Consider the following 10,548-nt stretch of genomic DNA (forward strand, 5'->3'; position numbering starts at 1 on the left):
ATGTAATTTACCATCAAATTCACACAATTTTAGAGCTTGGTTCCTACAATATCTTAAATCTAATACCTTTTTTTTTTCAATATTACGTGGTGATGGTTAAAAAATAAATGACCAAAAACCCCCCAAGAAACTAGAAGCTCAAAAGAACACAATTTCTATATCTCACTATCTCCTCGGGGAGGAAGAAATCAGCATAAGTGAGCTGTGTCCTCTGATCAGAGTTGTTCTTACCTAAGGGTTCTGGAGATATTTCTACTCCCATGCTCTTTTAGATTGTTGACAGAATCCAGTTCCTTGCTGTTGAGAGCTAAGATCCATTTTCCTTGCTAGTAGTCAGCCAGAGGCTTTTCTCAGATTCTGAAGGCCCCCATTCCATGCACAGGACACCTCAAACTTCAAAACAAGCAATAGAAAATCTCTCTCATATGAAGCACCTCTCACTCTTCAAATATCTCTCACCAGAAAGATCTCTGTCCTTTTTAAAGACTCGTCTGATTAGTTCAGACTCATCTGAAATAATCTTCCTTTCTCAAAGTCTATTTATTTTGGACTCTAATTATTTCTGCAAAATCCCATCACAGCAACACCAAGAATAATACTTGGCTGAGTAGCTGGGAAAAAGTGTGCGTCCAACATGGGATGTGGATTTGGAGGGAGTCTTAGAACTCTGGCCACCACATTTTCCATAGTCAATGCATTAGTTGAGGCCCTAATAATCTCTGTGTAGACCGCTATGATGACGAGACTTTGGCTTTAACGGCATTCTCACAAGAGCAGCAAGTGCGATGTCATGTTGGAGTTTATTTGCAAGTTAAGCCCAGGAAGGACTCCTGGGGATGGAAGGAAGTGAAACAAAAAAGGAAGGAAACTAATCCAGGATATGTTAATAAATATGTTACCATCGTGAGCAACTGAGGCTCATTTCTCTTGAGGAGCGTGAGAAAGCTGGGATATTTATCTTCCATCACCATTGCTTGAGAGTGCTTCCTCCTGAAACAAACTTGTTCTGTAAATCTTATCTTCTAAATAAAAATACAGACTTGATCCTGTCAATTTATTTTTCTAAAAATATCTATCTGTTCATAAAATCAGCAAATATTTATTGAGCACCTACAACATGCAATTTCCTATGAGAGTCACTGTGGACTCAACAGTGAAAAGACAGCCTGCTAGGGAACTTTTAACAGATTGGTACAAAAGACCAACTCCAAATTTCTTAGCCCATAGGTCCTTCCAAATCTGGTGTGAGTCTATTTTGGCAAGATTCTTTCTCATCCTCTCTATTAAATCATTCTCCGTTCAAGTCATTCGAAGTCCTCAGTATTCTTGGACACCATTCCTTCAAGTATTCATCAACTTTGCTGAACCTAAAAATGTTTTCCTTTCCTCCCTTTCAGGTATTTTATTTAATATCTCCTTCATTTGTGTACCATCCTGACACCTGTGTCTCAATTGCATTTATCACTCTTATTGCTCCCACCTCAATACCTGCTGTGCAAGAGGTCTTTCTGGAATACATGCATTTAGCATCCATGAAAGAATGCAACAATATTATAGTATATTCTTTTTTAGGGGGGGTGGGAGAGATTTTTCCTATAGGGTGTGTGTGCTCGCCAGAAAGACAGAGAGAGACAGAGAGACAGAAAGCAAGAAATCACCCCCCAGGGGGATGGCCACACCACAATCCCTTCTCCTCCATTCTTTTCTTGGAATCTTGGACACACATGCACACGTGCCCAGCGTGAGTTTAAGCCACCAGGTCCAGAACTTGAACCACAGTCAACTACATGAGAGTCCAGTGACAGCCATTACATCAAATGCTAGTCCCTAGAGTAGATGCTTTCTAATATAAAGAATTGTTTTAAGAATTTATTTTGTTTTAAACTTCTATATATGATATGATATGATTCTTGGCTTTAGATAGATAGGTAGGTAGATTAAATAGATAGATAGATAAATTGATAGATAGATGATAGATAAATGATAGATAGATGATAGATAGATAGATAGAATAACAGACAAGAGAAATAAATAGACATACATCTAAGAATAGTGAGAAAATTAGATAAGAATAGTCATTTTAATAAATATTTTAATTTATTCTTAAGATTCTGGGATTCCACACAATTGTTAGGTGGTCAATATGTCCTTGGGGCTCATTTTAAAGTTGAAGATCCTATAGACATCAGGGATAGTTAAGTTATGCCTAATTCTCAAATTCTCAAATTATGTACATAATATATATTTTCTTTTGATAAAGAATATATTTTTTACATCACCTTTTTTCCCTCCTTCTTTTCTTTCTAGACCAAATATTCAGAACCAGGGTGATAATGTATTTGACTTATTAAAAATGCTGCATAAAAAAATTTAGCTTCGTTCCTGTAAAGTTCACTGTGCATTGTAAAGTAGACCTGAGTAATTCCTATTTTGCAATACAAGTGCCTTTAAAATCACAGTGGGCCGATATAGTAAAATATGTATTTTAACCAAAATATCCCACATTCGTACCACCACTATAAAAGAACTATGGACTCAGAAATGTGAGGTACATAGTTGAGATTCCTTTTGTTTCCCTTGAGTCCTTCTTGGTTTAAGAAAACTGTCAGTTCTAGAATTCATTTCTCTTACTTGAGATTTTTATTTTAATAGCTATTATAGAGTTGCTGTTATATGAGAAGCATCATACTGTGTATTATGCACTCAAGGATAATGAGATGAAAAGAAATGCATCAAGTAAGAAATTTCATTCAGTTGTCAGAAAAGTCATGATGTATTTTTCTATGTTTTTCGATGCAAAAATGCATCATGACTTTTCCAGTGACCCAATAATTACTTTGTGTCAATAATATTATTCCCAACAGGCTCAACATCTTCAAAATTTAATATGAAACTGACTGACCTAGTGAGGTTTTACAATAACCTTCTAGCAGTGACTATTTAGATTCCAGATAATTAGGAAGTCTATGGTCATAATATCAAAAGAGTACTCTTCTGGGTGATCAAGGTCTGCCAGAGGTCAAGAAAAGCTTTATTTTCTTAAGTTCCTATAATATTAAAAAATAAAGAAACATTGTAACTTTCTTTATAAAATCATAAAATAGTACTCTAAAAATTTATTTTGAACCTGATAACATGGTAACTTAAAAATGCAATGCAATATAATTGTGATAGTCATAAGATTAGAAGATGTGGTGGGGCCAACAGGTGGCATAGTGCTTGGGGCACTGGACTCTTACATGGCCAACCACAGTTCAAGTCCCAGACCTAGAGGCTTACTTTCTCACTTTCTCTGTCTTTTTCTCTCTCTGGTCAAATAAATAAATAATAATACATAAATAATTATTAATAAAAATGATTAAAACATGCATTTATGAATATGACTACTTCATGTTTTATTACCGATTGTATGATTCCATTGAAAGAACATAAGTTGGATCAAAGGATAATTATTGAATGAAATTGCACTGTGGTTATTCAATTTTTTGAAATAAGTCAAACAAGCTGAAATTAGCGATGCTTGTGCAACCTTGCGAAGGTGCTATACATGACTGAATTGCTATACATGACTGAAATGCTTCAAATGGTATGCTTTGTGGTCTGTGAATTATATCTCAGTAAAAAAAAAAAGTCAAAGGAACAGAAGAATACAAAAAAAAAATCAAAGGGACAGGAAAATCAAAAGAACAGAAGGCAACACGAGTTTATGTCTTAGAACAATAGTTTTAAAATGTATTGATCCTTTGCGGTTCGTAAGCAGAGTAGGTTTTCACACCATTATGTGAGATGTGCCTCCCTCAAACCTTGTTACAACATTGGCACTGTACCTGTCTGATGTAAAAAATGAATAAATCATATATAGAAAAAAAAAGAAAGAACATTAGTTCAAAGCTGTAGAAGGAACATCTTTGGATTCATCAATGACCTCTGTAACAGATGCATATATGTAAAACCTCATTTGGAAGAAATATTTAAGCCTTATTTAGTAACTCATTTGGACACAGAAAGCCTAAGTGTGAGGTCACACTGAAAAGTCCCATGACATGCCTAGTCAAAAAGAGAAAAGAAGCTAGTAGTTTGGAGCAGTCATCACTCTGGAACCTTAGCACATTTCCTTAGAAATGTTCCCCATCTTTAAAATTAATACAAATTGTTGTGTGTACCCCTTCTCCTCATCCATGAACTCAATGGATCCTGCCATTAATCATGAGAACTCCTTTTAATGCAAATAGAAAATATTCTATTAGTTCCCCCAAAGGGATGTGTTTGGCCCATGACATACAAGAAGAAGAAGAAATGTAAAACCAGCTAGTACAAATTAGGCAGGTATCAGGAAAGGAGCTAAGAAAGGAAAGGAGAAATGGAAGAAAAATAGAGGGAGGAAAGAAGAAAAGAAGGGAAGGAAGAAAGGAAGGAAAAAGGGAAGGAAGTGAGGGGGAAAGGGAGGGAAGGGAGAATGAAAGCAAGGAAGGAGGAGAAGGAGGAAGGAAGAGGGGGGGAAAAGAAGAGGAAGCCTCCCTCAAACCTTGTTACAACATTGGCACTGTACCTGTCTGATGTAAAAAATGAATAAATCATATATAGAAAAAAAAAGAAAGAACATTAGTTCAAAGCTGTAGAAGGAACATCTTTGGATTCATCAATGACCTCTGTAACAGATGCATATATGTAAAACCTCATTTGGAAGAAATATTTAAGCCTTATTTAGTAACTCATTTGGACACAGAAAGCCTAAGTGTGAGGTCACACTGAAAAGTCCCATGACATGCCTAGTCAAAAAGAGAAAAGAAGCTAGTAGTTTGGAGCAGTCATCACTCTGGAACCTTAGCACATTTCCTTAGAAATGTTCCCCATCTTTAAAATTAATACAAATTGTTGTGTGTACCCCTTCTCCTCATCCATGAACTCAATGGATCCTGCCATTAATCATGAGAACTCCTTTTAATGCAAATAGAAAATATTCTATTAGTTCCCCCAAAGGGATGTGTTTGGCCCATGACATACAAGAAGAAGAAGAAATGTAAAACCAGCTAGTACAAATTAGGCAGGTATCAGGAAAGGAGCTAAGAAAGGAAAGGAGAAATGGAAGAAAAATAGAGGGAGGAAAGAAGAAAAGAAGGGAAGGAAGAAAGGAAGGAAAAAGGGAAGGAAGTGAGGGGGAAAGGGAGGGAAGGGAGAATGAAAGCAAGGAAGGAGGAGAAGGAGGAAGGAAGAGGGGGGGAAAAGAAGAGGAAGAGAATCAGCTTTTTCAAGGAAGAAAGGTTAAATGATCTTGTCTAATAGGGCAGAATAGGAAAGGGCACAAAATCTCTAGGGCCTTTCCAACATGGACATTGAATCTGTGGCTCTAGTCCTTCCCAACAATGAAACGATAGGGGAATTCAGGCCTGGGCTCTGCTTCGGCATAACTGTGGACAGATTTTCCCCCATATGTTTACAGAATTCCAAAAGTACAGAAATAGCTGTTGAACTCTAAGCAGTTTTTATAAAATTACCCTAGCTCAGAGATGTTTTCATTCTACCCTGGGGACTCTTTGGTAAAATCTAAATAAGTGGAAAGATTCAGCTATTTTGAAGATTTCCTTGTGCTAAATAATATTCTGTAGATTGGATTAAATACAGGGGGAAAAATGTAGATATTTTCACACTCATATAAATCAAAATGGCTGAATGTTTAAAAATAAAGAAGTACCCTTGGGCAGAAACCAGTTATAGAAATTCTTAACCAAAAGGGACAATTTATTAGATCACTTATAGTGAGCACAATGAACAAACGAAAACTGCTCTTCATGACCTCAGTTACCACAAACACTGTGATATTTTCTATGCATGAGAACAATCACAATAAGGTTGCTGGGACCACGGTAGGAAGGTGAGGCCAGGAGTTCATATGGAGCCTTCTTCAATATCATGTACCACTATGACTTAGGACACAGCTGGCTGCAGAGTTGACAACCGGGGGTGACATGTGTCTTCTGATTCTATTCATTGACTTGATCAACTCTTAGGGGATTAATTTTCTAATTAATGCACAACAGCTTAATGAGAACAACCCTTCCTGGTGAATTTCCATTAGTTCCCATTTATTCTTCAGATAGCAGCTTGCACATCACTTCATTAGAGAAGCCTTCTCTGACCTCATACCTCTGACAAAATCAAGCTAAATGTAATGTCTTATAGCCCCTAATCATCTGTCTCTCTCTTAGGCTGGAATCACCAGGAAATTTAAAAACAGTTTGTGTATGTTTACTCTGACAGCCACATTCTAACCTTTAGTGGATGCTCAGCAAATATTTTTGAATGAATTAGTGAAGCACTGTTAGGAAGACTTTGTGAAGAACAGAATACCCAGCAGCACTTGGTAAGGTGTCCAGAGGCAGGTGTTTCTAGTGTTGATTAAGTGAGCAGCTCAACCATGTCAGTTCACTGAGTATACTTCACTGTCAGTCTCTTGGTTTTCCCCCTTATAGGCATAAGTAGCTGCCACAATTATGAGCACACATCTTCACACAACTGGGTTTAAAGCCAGTAAGTAGAAAAGAAAAAGATTATTTCTCAAATACCAATCTCTTGTTGAGAAAGAAAATCTTCCTCAGAGATCTGCATAGACTTCCCTCTCAGTTTCCATGAACCAAAATGTGGTCACATACCCTTAACCTATCTGTAAGAAAAGCTGAAAAAACAGCAACCGGCAGTTACCATAATGACTGTCGCTTGACTCCCATGTAGCTGACCATGGTTCAAGTCCCAGACACAGCGGCTTAAACTCATGTTGGGCGCATGTGCGTGCATGCCCAAGATCCCAAGAGGAGAATAGAGGAGAAGGAATTGCAGCATGGCCATCCCCCCTGGGAGATGATTTCTCACTTTCTGTCTGTCTGTCCCTCTCTGTCTTCCTGGTGAGGGCACGTGCTCTATAGCAAAAAAATAAAACTAAAACTAAAAATAAGAATAAAATAAAAAATAAAAATAAATAAAAACCTATCCAAAAGCTGAAAAAACAAGCATCTGACATTTTTCACATCTCTAATAAGGGAAGGGCTTTACAGGGAAAAAAATGTGGGGGGAGAACAAGCAAGAGGCTATCAGATAGCAATCAAGCGTCTGGCTGCCAGAAGGGCCTATGATTATATCCTTTTTTTTTTCTTTTTTTAATTTTTTTTATTTTTATCACCATAATCTTCTTTATATTACATTGGGTTACATATAATTTTATAGTGTATTACATTGCTTTTTCAAAAGGGAATGCCATGCATGTCAGTCAACATAGACATTAATCTCCTCACTTCATCATTCAATATCTTTTCTATGTTTTTTCCAATTATTATTATTATTCTAATTATTTTTTTAAAACAATCACTATTTCTCATTTTGCTTGTAAAAAGACTTTACCCATCATGAAATACTTCTCAGACCAATCCAGTTGAGAGTACTATACATGTCATCACCAACAGATAATAAGCCATATCTGTTTCTCACTAACTATGATTATATCCTTGATTATATCCTTTACTATTTGTTTTTTACTTTTTTTTTTTTTTTGCCAGAGGGCCCATTGGTTCCTGAAGGCAGAGACAGAGAGAGAGAGAGACAGTGAAAAATCATCTTTCAGGGGGGATGGCCATGCCGCCATCCTTTCTCTTGAGAGTTGGGTACACATGCATATGTGCCCAGCTTGATTTTCAAGCCTCCGGGTCCAACACTCAAACCATAGTCCACCATGTGGTAGTCCAACACCTTAACCACCACACCACCTGCTGGCTCATTTACTTATTATTAGTTTTTAAATCTGTCATAAAAATATGAGTCCTGTTGTTCCATAGAATGTAGGAAGAAAATACCCCTTATAGCTTTCCCTGGTCCAAAAAGTCAGATACTCAGGTGAATCCAAAGATGCTTCATGAATAATTGCATCCAAGGTCTGATAAGAAAAGAACACTGTCAACATGATGACCTTGAAGATCATTTTAAACCCCTTTCAACCAGAGAATTGTACCAGAAATGTAACGTACCCCATTTCATCTTGCCGTCTTTGGCTCAAGTTATGTAACTGCTGGCTACTATCCATTAGTGGTTGTCATTCACAGCAAAGTGGTTTGATTGGATCTGGAGTAGTATTCCATGCTCTTCTTAATTCTCCTTTTACTGTAAATGAAAATGCTTCTTTCAAGCACTCTTAGGTCAACCAAAACACCCAGTGAACACAATTAAACAGACAAACATTGTTTGGAGACGAAAAAAGTCCTAGACTATTAAATATTGCATCTAGCATTGACTTGTCAAGCGTACTGAAATCCAACATTACCAACAAGTCAAAAGATAGAAGAGTTATTCTAACTCATGTAATGACTAGAATATGGGCTTTAATTTCAGCGGAGATGCCAGAGATAGATTTTGTATCATTTACCTCTTCCATCCTAATTAGCTCCATTTCTAACCATAGTTTAAAAATTCCCCAGTAACATGCAAGGTGCCGAAATGGTCTGTTTCAGCTGTGTTGGCAGGAATTTGACATACCTGAGAATAGAAGCCAACTTGAACCATTGACTTAGAGATGAAAGATGAGTTCCTTCTTCAACTCAGAAAGATAGGAACACGAAGGCCTCACTCGGGATTTTCTCAGATCTAAAAAATTAGTACCCCATTGTTTCTTAAAACCTTTATTCAGATATGGCATGTTTATTTGTTGGTTGAAACTCACACTAGTATTGTTGAGAACGATGCCAAAATGAAGCTTCTTTATAAATTACATCCCTTGGGATCAACTACAATTTTGACCAGGTATGGGAAGTGATTCCCTGGAAAATCTGGCTCATGGCTTGTATTATAGGAAATTGCTGATTTGTTTTGTGGCTGTTTTGCAAGGAAAAAACTGTTAAATGTATTGTCTTAGGCCTTCCCCCACACACACACCCGGCTACATTATCACCTACTATATTTTCCCCTAAACTCATTTCTTATATTTATACACATTGCTCCTTCCAAAGAACTTTCTTTGAAAGTTCTCTTTCAAAGAACTCCATTTTCTTTTCCCTGCATCAGGAAAAGGTTCATAAACATAGCCACGCCCCTATGTCAGTGATTTGCATGTTGCTTCTGACTCTCATGGTGATGTGAACAGCATCTGAGAATGAGTAGCCAAATACTGAAGGAGGTTGGTTTGCTCATGTGTGTAAATGTGAGAGATGTCAGCATTTCCTTTGGGAGATTTGGGAAAGGCTTAATTTTGAGGACTTGACTCTATTTTTGTTTGTTTTTAGAGGAACATTTTTGCTATAGGATGCATGTGCTCAGCTCACCAGAGAGACAGAGCAACAGAAAGTGAGAAATTACCCCCCAGGAGGGATGGCTATGCTACAATCCCTTCTTCATGCACACGAACCCAGCGTGAGTTTTAAGCCACCAGTCTGGGACTCAAAACAAGGGTCAACTACATGGGAGTCCAGTGACATAACCATTTTCACCGTCTGCTCCCCAAACTGTGGGCTTTTGAAATCTGTCCTTTTGTCTCCTTCTCAAGGTGATTCTCAGACATAGTTGAAAATCACTACTAGAAAACATTTTTGGTCTATCAGTTTCCCTGATTTGCCAGCCTGAAATAGGGAAAGTGAATGACTTATCGAAAGGAGGCAAGAGAAAGGTTTACTTTCTTGATACAGAATTGGTCAGAGCTATATCTTAAAGGATAGCATAAAAGGTTCTCATCCACCTTTGTGTCATAGACATAGCAGACTGGGAAAACCAATACATTTCTTCTCAGAGTACTGTTTTCAAAAGCATAAAACGAAGTGCATAGGATTATGAAGAAAATTATTTTTTTTTTCTTTTATAGGGTACATGTGCTTACTGGAGAGGAGAGAGGACATTCAGAGAGAGAGAGAAAGTGAGAAATTACACCCGGGGAGATGGCCACTCCACAATCCCTCCCCTCTCAGTAACTTGGGCACACGTGCACCCATGCCCCGTGAGATCTTCAAGCTGTAAGGTCCAAAACTCAAACCACAGTCGGTCATGTGGGAGTCCAGCACCTCAACCAATACGCCACTTGCTAGACTCCAAAATGAATTCTATTTAAGGTATAATATTATCTGTGGCCCCCATAAGGATCTGTGGCTACCAGATTAAGAATCCCTGAGCCAACACACAAAGTAACCCTACTATCAGAAGTCTGCTAAGTGGGGGCAACAGGCCAGTTGGTTAGATGCTGTCTGATACCCGCAATCTGATTAGCTTCGGAAGCTAATCATACTTTGGTCCTACACCTCCCTCTAGCTCTCATCCTACCTCCTTCCTTCTTTTTTCTGAGCAAAGTATTTAGAAAGAGTTTCTGCATCTCACTCCTCTTTGCCTCTAATCTGCCCACTGTCACCATTTTATCACTGCAGCGTGTCTGCCAAAGTCAACAGCATCTGACACTCCCTCTGTTTACAGTGTATAGGCTCAATTTCCTAACTTCTCCATGTCTGGTGTTCTCACTACTGTAGATGCTTTTTTCAGTCTCTTCTCCCTACCACCAACATGTCTTTCATCTCATTTGTGTTTTTCATC

The 10,548-nt window shown here is 37.8% G+C and overlaps 1 non-coding gene across 1 annotated transcript; it reads left to right on the top strand.

Moving 5' to 3' along the window:
* Nucleotides 1–3,738: 3,738 nt before the first annotated feature.
* Nucleotides 3,739–3,837, top strand: LOC114004968 (small nucleolar RNA U13). Its single transcript, XR_003546903.1, has one exon. It is a non-coding gene; the product is annotated as a small nucleolar RNA U13 (small nucleolar RNA).
* The last annotated feature ends 6,711 nt before the right edge of the window (nucleotides 3,838–10,548 follow it).

Source organism: Tupaia chinensis, unplaced genomic scaffold (genome assembly GCF_000334495.1).
Source record: "Tupaia chinensis unplaced genomic scaffold, TupChi_1.0 Scaffold140845_1, whole genome shotgun sequence".
NCBI classification, from domain to species: domain Eukaryota; kingdom Metazoa; phylum Chordata; class Mammalia; order Scandentia; family Tupaiidae; genus Tupaia; species Tupaia belangeri.